We start from the raw sequence: 15,278 nt of genomic DNA on the forward strand, positions 1-15,278 counted from the left end.
GGAGGTAAATGAAGCATCGCTTTCAGAAACTCAATTTCTAAATTGCAATTTAGGCTTTTAGGATTCCTCCCAAATGCTTAAATTAAAAGGTACGAGATCAGAGTAAGTAACACGAACCCTGGTCAAAGAACAACAGTGGGACAAAGTAGCACTGCTTTATTTCCTTGAAATGTGTTCTGTATGATTGTCCACAGATGCTAAGTATGTTATTTAAAAGTATGTTCTTTAGACGGGTCGTTTGATGTAGAAGCTGCGAGGCGCTGTGAGCTTGTAGATCGGCTATTTTTGGCTACAGTTCTCAGAATATGGACGCTATAGGGTTGTTTATATAAAAAGGATTAGACGATTTGGAGGACTCCCTGTAGTAACTCTGAGGACCCCCTAGGGGTCCCGGAACCCCTGTTGAAGACCCCTGCACTAGGTCCCCAAACTCCTTCTTCCTGCTGTTATGCCATGGTTTTACATTGTATGTTTATAATGCGTGGGGTCACAGCTAGTGCTCCCAGCTGAATCCCTCGCATGCTGCACATATTGATCGGGGATCTTCCACAAGAGCTGATATGAGTCTCTCTGTAAAAAAGGTAAAAGCTGCTTTTCTGTAGCACCATTATCCAGGGCTCTTTACAATGTGCTTTACATTCACCCATTCACACACACACACACTGATTCCCGGCGAAAACCACGCAAGACACCAACTTGCTCAACCTCAGTAGTTGGGTGTCTTCAGGGCTTAACCCATTTAGGCCTAGGAATTATTGAATGCTTTAACCAGTGAAAAATAGCAGATCTACAAGCTCACAGCGCGGCACCGAGTGCCGCGCTGCGAGCTTGTAGATCTGCTATTTTTGAAAAAGTCGTGGAAAATGTGTGCAAATCTTTGAATATATGCATTTTCAAAGCGAACGTTTGTAACTCAAATTTTGCTTCTGGGTGGTCCCTGGAACTAGATATTTTGAGATGGGGGTCCGTGGCCAAATACATATCATGTTGGGGGTCCTTCACATGAAAAGGTTTGAGAACCACTGACACAGTAGTCTCTCAAGAACAGACTAACTGAGCTCCAGTTAAGTGAAAAGGACCTTTTCTTTGACGATGGCTGGCCAGATTGCTGACATAGAAACATAGGTTTTTTCCAAAAATCTTAGAAGGATTCAAAAGACACTTATAGAATCGGGTCAAAATTCTAATTTTCACGATTTTTCAAAAATAGCAGATCTACAAGCTCGCAGCGCGGCACTCGGTGCCGCGCTGTGAGCTTGTATATCTGCTATTTTTTTTATATTTAAAGCATAAAATATTGCGTCATAATGTGTTCAGGCCTGTGCCGGAGCTGGCAGGAGCTGGGAAGCCGGTAACTGCCTGCTGTTGTTCTGTCTACTTCAAATGCACATACAAATACAACACGTTATTATTTGAGGCTATTTATTATGAGTTCATTTCCCCCTCAATGTCCCTTCCTGCAATGGGAAAGGACTGTGGATGAAAATTAAACCGAGTTATACGTTCGTAAATCGCATGGTTTTTTAATCTGATTCATGAGCTCCGGCACCTACTATAATCATTTACAAATTAAGCACCGTCTTGCTCAAGGAGATTTATGTAGAAGCCAGGAGGAGCCGGGCATCAAACCGGGAACCTTTCGATTCCACAGCGACCAGTGCCACACCCTACTGAATATATATATGGGTAGGTGACGTGACGTAGCGTTTTCGCTGTCCTCGGTGTCAAACATGAATAAATAAAAAATATATTTGTCAAAAACCTTCTGAATATTGTGCAGGACATTAAGCTTTATGTGAACTTACTCAAGATTAAAACATTTCATTCCTCATTTCTTCAGGATTTTCAACCAAACATGGCAAAACTCATATGGTGTGACTGTCCCGACCTTGTTTCTCAAAGTGGGAACTTGAATAAAACTAAGAAAAATAATTGCTAAAATTCATTTAAAAATGAATTTAGGCTCACAAAAATGTCTATTTGTGAGCCTATATCTTTTCAAAGTCAAAGCATAATGTTTTCAGTCATTTCTGATCAAAAAGATTTTGTCCCCCAAACCAAAATCATTTGGTGTGACACAAGTTTGGAAAAATTAAACAGGCAATTATTTGGACACCTATTGGCTAAAGAGGTCCTTCTTCTGTAAGGCTATTCAGCACTCCCAGCACAACTGCAAGACAGGTGTCTGAGGTGAGTTATGATTTTAACATTTTCATGAAATGCCATCTTGTTGAAACTTTGACAAGTGTGGCACTTCTGGATGTCTGTTGGTGTGACACCTTTTCATTAAAAAAGCTAAAGTTATTTGAAGTTGTGGTCATAATTACATGTAAATCTAGGTTGCTTTGTTATAGATAGCATGTTGTTAGCATGCTAATGTGTACCTAGTAGCCTCAAGGTAAACCTAAATGCAGAAAACGTAATATGGTGTGACACGTCATCATAATGGTGTGACATGTCTGCTTGTCACGCCATATGACTTGATTGTCACACCATATGATATATACTGTATTTTCCTACAGATAAAACAATAAATAACAAAGTCCCATGTTTCTTTTGTCCATTTAAACATTTGTTTTAAACATTTTTACATAAAATTTAATTTAGATTCATTCAGTGATACTTCAAATTCATCAGACAGAGCAGAATCCCCTTCACAGAAACCTTAACATATTGTTTCAATCTAAACAATATTATCTCTTCGTCTTAAACTATACATTCCATTGTCATCGATTCATTCCTTTTCATTCCCTTGTCATCGATTCATTCCTTTTCTTCCTTAACTAAGTGGTGGCCCATCTGCGGAACTGCCCCCTTCCCAGCTCAGCTGCAGGCCCAAAACAGCTTCCGGAGCTCAGTGAGTATATGCTTGGCAAACTTGAGCACCTGCTAGTAATTACATTTTACTACTAAGAACAATCTACCTGACAAATAAATGACATTTAAATGTCTCCTCCTGAAGGTCTTCTACTCAGGTGCTGGACACAAGTGCATCTATTGGAGAGGCCCAAGCTGAGGATTCAGACACCTCTTCAGATGAATACACACAAGGACAGTTGGTCATAATCAAATATGAGGGAAAGCCATGTGTGGGGCAGATTGTTACCATTAATAAGGAGGGGCTAGAGATAAACTGCATGAATCAAATTGGAAAAAATTAAAATGGTTTTGTCTGGCCAAAGGGGCGAGACTGTGTTTTCTACGAAGAGCAGGAAGTTGTCTGTGGCATAGCAGAACCGCAACAAGGCAGCCGGTTTGCTACCCTCACCAAATATGACTGGCTGATGTACAATACAGTCTACTCTAAATGTCTTGTCTTGTCTTGTCTTGTCTAATCTAATCTAATGCTTTTGTACTTTCACTCACTGGACTGGACAGTGTTAAGGTAGGACCCGAGACAAAAATAGCGAAAATAGCTGATCTACAAGCTCTCAACGTGTCGTGCTGCGAGAGCTTGTAGATCAGCTATTTTCGGAGTTGCGCAACCCAGCACTCTTTAGCTAGTGGAGATGTGGTGTAATGTCATGATTCCTAAATACATTTTTTCAATACAAAATGCTGTGTTCAAGTTCAGGAGACTTCGGAAAAAAACAATTCACCTGAATGCTGAGTTCTGTTTCCACTAATTGGTGTTAATAAAATGTTGCCTTGGCTCCCAGTGTGGCTATGCACCTTATTGTCTCTTTAAGATCCTTCTGCCGTGGGCCGGCAGAAGACTTAGGTGTGCGTAGCATTCCTGTGCACATCCTCATCATCCCTCTACTACAATTCTTTGTTATCCCATGTTAAAGCCCTACAATAATATCCTGTTCCGAAATATTAAGGCCATGTTATTTAATGTTAAAGCAATTTTACTGTTGCTGTTTTTCGTGGGTAATTGTTTAATCAATCAATAAAGTACTCAGTACTCACTAATAGGTATGTTAAAACACAATTTGCTTTGACACATGAAGATATAATCATACGGTGTGACACTAAATCATTTGGTGTGACATTCCAAATAGTGAAAAATCATACCTTTATTAATGATGAAACCAAAAAAGATTTTATGGATTACATAGAAAATAGTATCAGGAAGAGTCCAAATATTTGTGTAATTTTAGAGAAAGTTTTGTCAGAATACATTTAAAATATGTTGAAAGATCGACTACATGGGCCTCACACAGAGTGTTGATTATGAAAAAGAAATACAGATTTAATTAATTTTCACAAAACTATAGTGGATCACAGGTTAGTTATGATAAAGGACTTTGATAAAGTGAGTAACTTAAGAAAGGTGTACTCCATTTTCATTTTATGAACAATTATTGTCATGTCACACCATATGACGATTTTAGGCACAAGTACAACAAACTGCTGAATAAAGTCTGATTCCAATAAAATATCTAAAAACAAGATGTGTTTCCATGAAGTTGAGAGTGAGTAGAACAAAAGTAAATAATTTTTATGCCTGCTATTTAAAGTTTTTTTTAAAAACGCATTTTTGGGGGCGTCACGTCACTGACCCACATACTGTAGATAACATGTTTTACATTACATTGGGGCTATAATTAATTGGGATTTTGGGCAGGAGCATGTAAACCTTTCAATTTAAATGAATGATGAATGAATGAACAAACGAACGAACAAACAAACAAACAAACATCCAATCCAATTCTATCCATTTGTAGTGTATAAGTCAGTGGTTCTCAAACCTTTTTGGCTGCAGTACCCCCTTATACTGATTTCTGAAGCCGAGTACCCCTTCCCCTGATCACAGCATTTTGCTTAGAAAAGTGTACATCAAAAGCCCAGTTCCCATGCGGCAAATAAACATTGCTTTCTGTTCAATAACAGTTGTACTAGGTACTAGGTATTGATGTAATTTGGTTTAACAATTTACAGAAGAGCATTTTCACAAGTATTTGAATATTTTATCATTGACCAACTGGTATAAGTTACATTTGTACATTCTCACTGTTAAATTAAAGGAAAACTTTGCCAATTTTCTTAGTGGTCAGTAGTAGGCCTGTCCTCGACTCAGGATTTTTGAAGTCGACTCGACTCGAGGGGTTCATTCCGACGCATCGACGAATTGTTTCATAGTCTACTTTGTGTAAAAAAAAAAAAAGTGTTGCTTTAAACCACGTCAACATAATACATTAAGATGAATTGAATACACAGTGTTTTCGGTGATATCGGTGCGCAAGCACACACGTTATCTGCATAGCAGTGTACAACCATAGAGACAACACCGTTAAAACAAATAAAACATCTCCGCTGTTCAACTCTGCCCCGTCTAGGCAGCGTGCCGTGCAGTAGAGATGAGACATTCGCGAACGATTCCACTCTATTGAACGGCTCTTTTAAATGAACGATGGGATCCAGTCCGCAGTCACAGGACACCGAGTACTGACAGAGTAATGAGTCGGTGTCGAGAACGGATTCATTTCAGAAACGGATCATAAACAGGCGGAGGCACAGCTCCCACCTAGAGCCAGCAGTGTGGACATGTCATGGACGCAAACACAGCGAAACACAATCATTCATCATACAACACTGGAACAATTCAGAAGCACTTTAATTAGAAAATGTAACTTGTAGCCTACACTTGTGTATGTTGATTTGACTTAAAAGATTGTTTACTTCGTGGACGTGCGTTTTATGTGGCAGGTTATTTAATATGGGATTTTGACAGCGTGCTTTTCCTCCTCTTAACGGAACACCGTCCCAGCTCCGAATGTTTTAACGAAGCAGCGGTTCTGGCCGTTCCGTCTCACTTTCACCCCTACGCTGGTGTGAGACAATAAATAACTGTTCGCCAATTGCTACTTCTCTCAATTGGAAGTACATGACACCAGTCCAGCAGTGCACCGCAGTAGTAGGGTAACTGGTGATATAAATATATATATATATATTTTCGCTTCGACTCAAACAATTGGCGTCGATTCCCGGGGCTTAAAACGACGCGTCGATTCGTCGATTTTTAGAGGACAGACCTAGTCAGTAGGTGGCTGTGGAGAAACATACCCTGCGTCTTCTGTGTATTTCTTTGCAAAATGTCAACATTGTGAAAGGATGACTTCAAACATGGTTTCATGTCAAGGAGCGTATGGAATCATGTTCGCCGTGATGCCGTGAAATATATATATTTTTTGACACGCTATAGCATTGATCTCCTCACTTTGAAAACGTGGTAAAGTTTTCATTGAACACCCAGGGGTTCACCGTGTACCTGGTTCACTGTGTTCTTCCAAAGTCAGCAGGCTTCAGCGTGTTGAGATGTTCTGTTCTGTACAGTAAGTAAAGCCCTCTGTGTGTGCGCGCGTGTGCGCGTATGCGTGTGTCTGTGGAGGTCACTGCTGTAAGAACTGGGTCAGCAGAGGCGTGTGTAAAAGAATGTGGAATGTGACCTCTGTGTTTGAGGTCATATCGTCACTGTCGGGCAGAAACCTCGTATCTCCAAGTTTCAAATTTGCTCATTTTTTATCGCAAAGTAAAGCCCTGCTTCATCATAAAAGGCTGTCGCACAAAAGTAGTGAAAACAGCAGATCTACAAGCACACAACGCCTCGCGGTGCGAGGCGTTGTGTGCTTGTAGATCGGCTGTTTTCACTAGTTTAGATCATTCTTAAGATGATAAATACAAAACAAACGGTTTTGGACATACAAGGTTTCCACCCAACAACGACGATATGCTGGCTTCTGTCCTCACCTGCTGCTGATGTATTTGTTGGTCAGCAGAAAGGACATATTCACACTCACACACACACACACACACACACACACACACACACACACACACACACACACACACACACACACACACACACACACACACACGCACGCACGCGCGCACACACACACACACACACACACACACAGAGTGTCCCGGTGAGGTGTAATTACAGCAGTGATGAGAGGAGCTGTCTTTTTGCATGGCAGATGGTCTCTGACCGCATCAGGTAACCGTGACAACCGTCTCCCCCACAGCACAACAGTCTCCATCGGTACCCCTTCAGTTCACTGGGACCAGCGGTCTCTACAGAGTCAACGGCAAGGAGAGAGAGATGGAGAGAGTGTGTGTGTGTGTGTGTGTGTGTGTGTGTGTGTGTGTGTGTGTGTGTGTGTGTGTGTGTGTGTGTGTGTGTGTGTGTGTGTGTGTGTGTGTGTGTGTGTGTGTGTGTGTGTGTGTGTGTGTGTGTGTGTGTGTGTGTGTGTGTTAAGAGAGAAAGAGAGCGAGAGAGCAGGGAAAGAAAGCGGTAGTGGGGAGAGGAGTGATGAAGATTAGGGATGGGAAGATAAGCGATATTATCGTTTATCATGATAAAAAACACTCACGATAATCGTATCGTGGAGATTTAATTTATCGTGATATCGTCCTCCGTCATGCACTGGGATCAATTCACCTTTTATTTGCCGAGCTGCATATCCGGTACCACTTAAACCCTCTATAATTGGTAAAAGGTACTCATAATATACGTACTTGATAGTCTTTTTTTCACTCTCTATCAAATATCTTTGCCCAAAAAATAGCCGATCTACAAGCTCACAACGCGTCGCGTTGCGACACTTTGTGAGCTTTTAGATCTGCAATTTTTTGGCAAATGTTCCGCCCCAGGATAATGGATTTTGATTATTGCGATAATATTGTAAATCACAATTTCTTCTGTCACATTGAAAATTCAATAAAAAGAATTTAATAACAATAATCGTGATATGAAATTTTCACATCGTCCCATCTCTAAAGGCCCATTCCCACTGGGCCAGATAACAGATATCTGGAGATATTTCTCCAGATATGTTTCCATGCAAAGTGGATGGTAGATACAGATAAAAAATATATTTGCCACAGATAAAAGTATCTGTGGCAAATATCTGTGGTAGACTTTTCTTTTATCTGTATCTACCATCCACTTTGCATGGAAAAATATCTGGAGAAATATCTCCAGATATCTGTTATCTGGCCCAGTGGGAATGGGCCTTAATGAAGATAGGGAAAGAGCGGGGAACAGAGAAAGGGAGGTGTGTGTGTGTGTGTGTGTTTGTGCCTGCACAACAGCGCCCCTCCTTTAACTTGTGTGGCCACTCAAGGTATTGCCGCGACCGAGTATTTCCCGGTGAATCTGTGCGCAAAGGTGGGGGCCGATGGGCAAGGAGGGTTGCGAGCTTATGAGAAACAACTAAAATAAGAGCTTAAAACCTGGCGAAAACAGTTGCGTGCATTAGCGCAAATGGAAAACATTCAATTAACTTCTGAAAAGCCTACACGGCCTTTAAACAGCGTGCATACGGTGCATTAGATGAGGATAAAGGAAATCATTAAATGGAAATCATTAAATTAACTTCTGAAAAGGCTTCTTCTAAGCCTACACTATAGCCTACTAAAAACGAGTGAATCTTGCCACACGTGAATAATTGTGGTTCAGTGGTTGTAAACAATAACACAGACAATATAAAATCCTTAGTCTAGTTGTGGGAAGAAAAGGATATCATCATCATCATGGCCCCAAATAACTTTTAAATATCTTGCAATTGGAGACGAGTCTCTTACTAAATCGGCAAGAGTGCCTCTCATTTTCATTACATAAAAGCTAAGCTATATACCTCATCATCATCAGCAATAGTCAGTGGTGGTGCGTGTCCCCCACACTCCCAAGCCCCCACCTTTGCGCACAGATTCACCGGGAAATACTCGGTCGCGGTATTGCCAGGCTACAGACATACCCAGCCAGCCAGCCAGCCAGCCAGCCAGCCACATAGCCAGCCACGGACATACCTGTCTATTGGGAGCGCTTTCACCGCTCCAAAAAAACCTTCAAAGCACTCGGTGCCGCACTGTGAGCTTGTATATCTGCAATTTTTCAACAGCTAAAGCACAAAATAGCGTGCGTGCGTGCGTGCGTGCGTGCGTGCGTGCGTGCGTGCGTGCGTGCGTGCGTGGAAAAAGCAAACGTACGGCAACATGACTGGTGTCACGAGTCATGTTGCCATACCGAAGCAACAGGCATGATACACTCATTTTAAGAAGTACATTTCATTTCTTTCCCCCGTTTCTACGGTTTCTTGGGCTGGATATGGCAGCCTGGAACGGTTTTTCAAGTGCAGCTAAACTTAGCATGTTGGTAAACGTGCCACAGTTAACAATAATGCATTGCACCTGTGCAGCTGATCTGCTTAACCTGGTAATATACCATTTTGTCAAGCTGGGGAAAATACAAGTGTGGAGAATATAATTATAATACCTTGTTAAAGTGACCATTTTGTTACATTTTGCATTTGTAGTTATTTTATTGTAATTTAACAACATAATAACCAGCGCAGATAGACAAAGAGACATTCATGGATTTATATTTAAAAGTAACTTTTTATTTCCCCCCCTGAACCCAGGGTATGGCAGCTGCATACCCATGCCATACCCAATTGACGCCCCTGGAGAAAGAGAGCGAGAGAGCAGGGAAAGAGAGAGGTAGTGGTGAGTGATGAAGATAGGGAAAGAGCAAGGAACAGAGAAAGGGAGCTACGTGAGAGGTGTGTGTGTGTGTGTGTGTGCGCGTGTGTGCGTGTGTGCGCGTGTGCGCGCGTGGTTTCCCGGGATTCTGGGATGCTGTTGTTATCGAATGCGAGCAGGCAGGCAGACCACAGAGAATGGCCAAGCCGTGACCATTGTTATGGATCGCTTGGCAAAATGCATGCTATTTTAAGGGGTTTGTTTGTTTTTGTTAGTCCTCCCTTTAAACAAACCCCCCCAGGCGCGTGGGAATCATGCTCTCAGCCATTAACGCTCCTCCAGCGAAGCTGCCTATTTACCTCATTGATTATGTGGAGGAGATTGGAGAGTCACAGTATCCCTGACGTACCTAGAAATTGCACATTGATCATTGGAGCAAAATGTGTTCTCGGAAGCGGCCCTGATTTTCTTTCTTTTTTTTTACGCTGCTCATTAGGGATGGGACGATATGAAGATTTCACATCACGTTTGTTGTGACAAAGGAAATCGTGATTTACGATATTATCGCTATAATCAAAATCCATTATCCTGGGGTGGAACATTTGTCAAAAAAATAGCAGATCTACAAGCTCACATAATGCGACGCGTTGTGAGCTTGTAGATTGGCTATTTTTTGGCAAAGACATTTGATAGAGAGTGAAAAAAGACTGTATCAAGTACGTATGTTATAAGTACCTTTTACCAGTTATAGAGGGTTTAAGTGGTACCGGATATGCAGCTCGGCAAATAAAAGGTGAATTGATCCCAGTGCATGACGGAGGACGATGTCACAATAAATTAAATCTCCACGATACGACTATCGTGAGTGTTTTTTTATCACCATAAACGATCATATCGCTTATCGTCCCATCCCCTTTCCTCATTCTACCAGCCTGGTTGTTGAGCGGTGGTAAACCGCTCCTAAGAGTGGCTGTGCGTGTGTCTGTAGCCTTTGTCCTCAGCGTTTGCCATAGTAAAATGTGTGTGCGTAGCATCATGTTTGTCTAGTGATGTCATATGTCGTATGTCTGTAGCCTTTTTCCTCAGCGTTTTTGCCATAGCAAAACGTGTGTGTGTAGCATAGCCTGTACATCCTAGACTCAAATCCTAGTCTGAAGACGTTATGCAAGCACGACCACCGCTCACTTCACATTGGGTGTGATTTTTCTATCCAGTGTCATGTAAGAAATGAAATGAGTTTCTTTGCCATTTCTATACAAGACCTATTTAGAAAACTGATGAGGCAGTATTTCCTTCCTCTAGGGGTGCAACAGGTCCAGGAACCTCCGGGTGTCCTTGAAGGAGTTCCAGGGGGTCCCCAGCTAAATGACTGATAGTTAGGAACCAAATGGATCCTCATGGTGGATCTGTAGCTCCTCTGATAGTGTACAATTTGAAACAAATGGACTAATCAGGGTCCATCTTTATTAACCATTTAAACTTCAGCATCTTTCTGTATTCTGGGAAAACCTTTTCAGAAAATAGCAGATCGACAAGCCAAAAAAAAAAAAAAAAGAAAAAAAAAACATGGCGCGCTGCATCAGACTGTGAGGCATCCTGAACATCAATCTTGTTAAATTGACCCCAGGATTGTTGCGGTCCCTGACATGAAAACCGTATCAAATATTTCCTTGAAATAAAAAATAAAATGGAAAATCACTTCCTTTAAGGCACTATAGGGGTGATATACTGCCATTACACGTGGCTGTCTTCTGAAATATTCTGTGTGTGTGCGTGTGTGCTCGTGTGTGTGTGTGTGCGTGCGTGTGTGTGTGTGTGTGTGTGTGTGTGTGTGTGTGTGTGTGTGTGTGTGTGTGTGTGTGTGTGTGTGTGTGTGTGTGTGTGTGTGTGTGTGTGTGTGTGTGTGTGTGTGTGTGTGTGGACAGGTTTTTATTACTTTGTGGGGTTGGAGAAATAAAACCTTGTGAGGACAAATGTAGGTCCCCACAAGTTTTTGGGTTAGGTTTAGGGGTTAAGGGTTAGGGTTAGGGTTAGGGATAGAGGTTAGGGTAAGGCCACAGAAAATGAATGGAAGGTCCCCACAAAGATAGTAGACTATGTGTAATGTCCCCACAAGGTAGGCTTGCAAACCTGTGTGTGTGTGTGTGTGTGTGTGTGTGTGTGTGTGTGTGTGTGTGTGTGTGTGTGTGTGTGTGTGTGTGTGTGTGTGTGTGTGTGTGTGTGTGTGTGTGTGTGTGTGTGTGTGTGTGTGTGTGTGTGTGTGTGTGTGTGTGTGTGTGTGTGTGTTTCCCTGTAGTGCCAGAGGGAGGCAGTGCCACACCTTGCTTCTACACAGGCAGGAGAGCCTCTCTCTCTCTCTCTCTCTCTCTCTCTCTCTCTCTCTCTCTCTCTCTCTCTCTCTCTCTCTCTCTCTCTGCAGTATTGAATCGTTTACTCTCTCATTATTCACTCATTCACCCGTTCACTCGGTTAATGAACAGAATGGTTCTACCTTGTGTTGTGTGAAATATCATTGTGTTTATCATATTGGCGCTAAGTTGCTTGCAGATAGCTCATTGGGCTCTTTATAGAATCAGTCCCTGCTGTACACAGAGGCAGGTACGCGTAGGCAAGACAAGGTACAGTACAGTCACATATTATAGGGGTGTAACAATACATTTTAATAGCGATACGATACGCATCACGATACATGGTTGACGATACGATATGGACGATATTGGTTCGTTCATGGCGATACGATTCGATTCAATGATTTAGAAACGATATACCGGTAGTAACTATTTGGCAAAGACATTAAATCTGTGCGAAACGTGTCAAAAATCTATTATTATGGATATAAATAAGTACCATCTGGTTATTGTGCTGTCCTTTAATGTAAAACTGTGCATGTAAGTTTAAGAGCCAGTGCAAATTGCAGATGGGTAATCTTGCATTTAGATGGGATGGGTATTGTGGTAGTAGATTATGTATTATCATGATTGATTATGTGTGACGCTATTAGAGTAGATCATGTGTTCATTGATTATATTAATATCTAGTTCTTATATCATTGATACAGGATAGCTTGTAAGAGTCTAGATGTCTCAGTAGCTATTGTTATGGTACAGCTCGTCCCAGAGGCCTTGGAGCCACACAGTATAACTCTGGTGTCTGACAATGCCTCTGGGCAGAACTACTTTACCACTGACCAGAGTGTTAAACTGTACTTCTGTCCATGATATCATGTTTACATAAACAGGGGTTGACACTAAGGTCTCAGAGGCACTTGCCCGTCTGGCAAGTACAGGTCATGTTCTACTTGCCCAAAGGTTATAAAATGATAGGTAAGATTTTAATTACTGCTCAATTTAACACTTTATTTCTTTACTTTCTGGGACTGAGATAAAAATTGTCATAGGTTACCTCAATACCTACAAATCCAAATATCAGATACCTACATAGCTATGATTGAATATGTCTATGGTTTCACACTTGTTACATTCCACAGACCAGAAGACAGAGCGTGCTGGCCAGGTGTTTAGACAGATATCTGGTGTTGTGTTTATAGACAGTTGCGACTACTCTCAAATGAGCACTTGCCCGGTCGGGCAACCTGAAAGCAAACTTCACCTGCCCGAAAGTTGTATTTACCTGCCGGGGGCAGGTGGGCAAGCCTTAGTGTCAATGCCTGCATAAAGCATAACCACCATCTCATTGATTATTGATTGATCCAAATGTCCACCACAGTATATACTATAGATGTATTTTAGCTACAGTAGGAATGCTATTTGGTTATAGTTGCAACGTGAACACTTTAACAACGGTGCAAATTCTTTCACGAACACTTAAACACACAGCTGATGAAGAGCGTATCCACTTTCAATATCCTCCCAGGTTAATCAATGAGTGTCTGTCTGTCTGTGTGTGTGTCTGTCTGTCTGTCTGTCTGTCTGTCTGTCTGGCTCCCACATTTTCCACCCTGCCTCAAATCTATTTTTTCCACAGAACTGCAAAATAGAAATACACTGTAAAGGGTTATTTTATCATCATACAGCTGTACAAGCTGTTCAACTTCAGTGCAATAGGCATTTTTGAGCGGTGGTCACAACGCTCCTACACGTGGCCGTGTGTGTGGGTATGTCTGTCTCCGTCCGTGTCTGTCTGTATGTAGCCTACAGTATCTTTTTTGACCACACATGTTAAGGGAGGGGCGCTGTTGGCCAGGCCAGACACACACACACACACACACACACACACACACACACACACACACACACACACACACACACACACACACACACACACACACACACACACACACACACACACACACACGGATGGATGGTGGATGGATGATGGATGGATGGATGGATGGATGGATGATGGATGGATGATGGATGGATACCAGTGGCGGCCTGAGTCACATGCATTTTATTATTAATATCATGTTTAATATTGTTTTAATATTTTCTATTATATATATATATATATATATATATATATATATATATTTGTTTTGCTGTTGCGCAGCCTCCACGACCACCGCTCAGTTCACACAGGTGTGATTTTTTAAAACTAAGAGGTAAGTGTTTCACTGTGTCATTAATCAGAACTGGTGTTACTGTATATATCCAAGTTTATTAATTTAGTAAATGTCAGGGTTGTGGCTTGGTGAATATCGTCGTTGTCGGGTGGAAACCTTGTATGTCCAAAACCGTTCGTTTTGCATTTTTCATTTTAAAAATGATTTAAACTAGTGAAAACAGCCGATCTACAAGCACACAACTGTGCTCGTAGATCGGCTGTTTTCACTACTTTCGTGCAGCGGCCTTGTACGATGAAGCAGGGCTTTACTTTGGAAAAGAACATACAAATATGAAACTTGGAGATACAAGGTTTCCACCCGACAACAACGATATGCTGGATTTGACAGAAAATACTACATTAAATAAAAAACCATATAGGCTATTATACTTGTATTGCTGCAAAGCCTGATTTACTGCACATGCTTAGTTGCACGCCGGTGGGTCTCACACGGAAAATAGCTGATCTACAAGCTCACAGTGTGTCGCACCGCGATGCAGGTGGACGGATGAGCTTACGACGCGTTGCGCTATCTCGGTTAGCTGACATTCATGTGCCCGCTACCCTAACCTCACCGAGGGCAACTTTCTGCTGACTATGTTGACAGCGCTTCACCGTGATAGTTCATGTCGATGTGAAACGGTGTCATGCTGGTGCATGAAATCCAGGCACACGGTCATAACAATCGAGCTCTGCACAGACATGCCCAGGTGAGACGTATGCTGAGGTCCGCTATTGATGGAGCACGCATTACATACATTATGCATGTGTGTGCATATTATCGTCACTGTCGGGCGGAAACCTCGTATCTCCCAAGTTTCAAATGTGTACGTTCTTTCGCAACGTAAAGCCCTGCTTCATCAGACAAAGCCGTCGCACGAAGGTAGTGAAAACAGCAGATCTACAAGCACACAACGCCTCGCACCGCGATGCGTTGTGTGCTTGTAGATCGGCTGTTTTCACTAGTTTAAATCATTTTTTCTTCTGCAAAACGAAGAGTTTTGGACATACAAGGTTTCCACCCGACAACGACGATATATACAGTATACCTGTGTATATATACACGGTATATGCCTTTCATCTGGTTTCTTCCACAGCTCTCCACAAGTCTCTCTCTCTCTCTCTCTCTCTCTCTCTCTCTCTCTCTCTCTCTCTCTCTCTGTTTATCTCTCTCTATCCCTCTCTCCCTCTGCCTCTCTCTCTACTGTATCTCCCTCCATCTTTGTGATACCCTTTGTGTGTGCTGCAGTGTTCCAGCAGCACTTCCCTTTATGTGTGTGTGTGCG

The sequence above is a fragment of the Nannobrachium achirus genome (assembly GCF_963921795.1).
Source record: "Nannobrachium achirus genome assembly, chromosome: 10".
Taxonomy (NCBI): Eukaryota; Metazoa; Chordata; class Actinopteri; order Myctophiformes; family Myctophidae; genus Nannobrachium; species Nannobrachium achirus.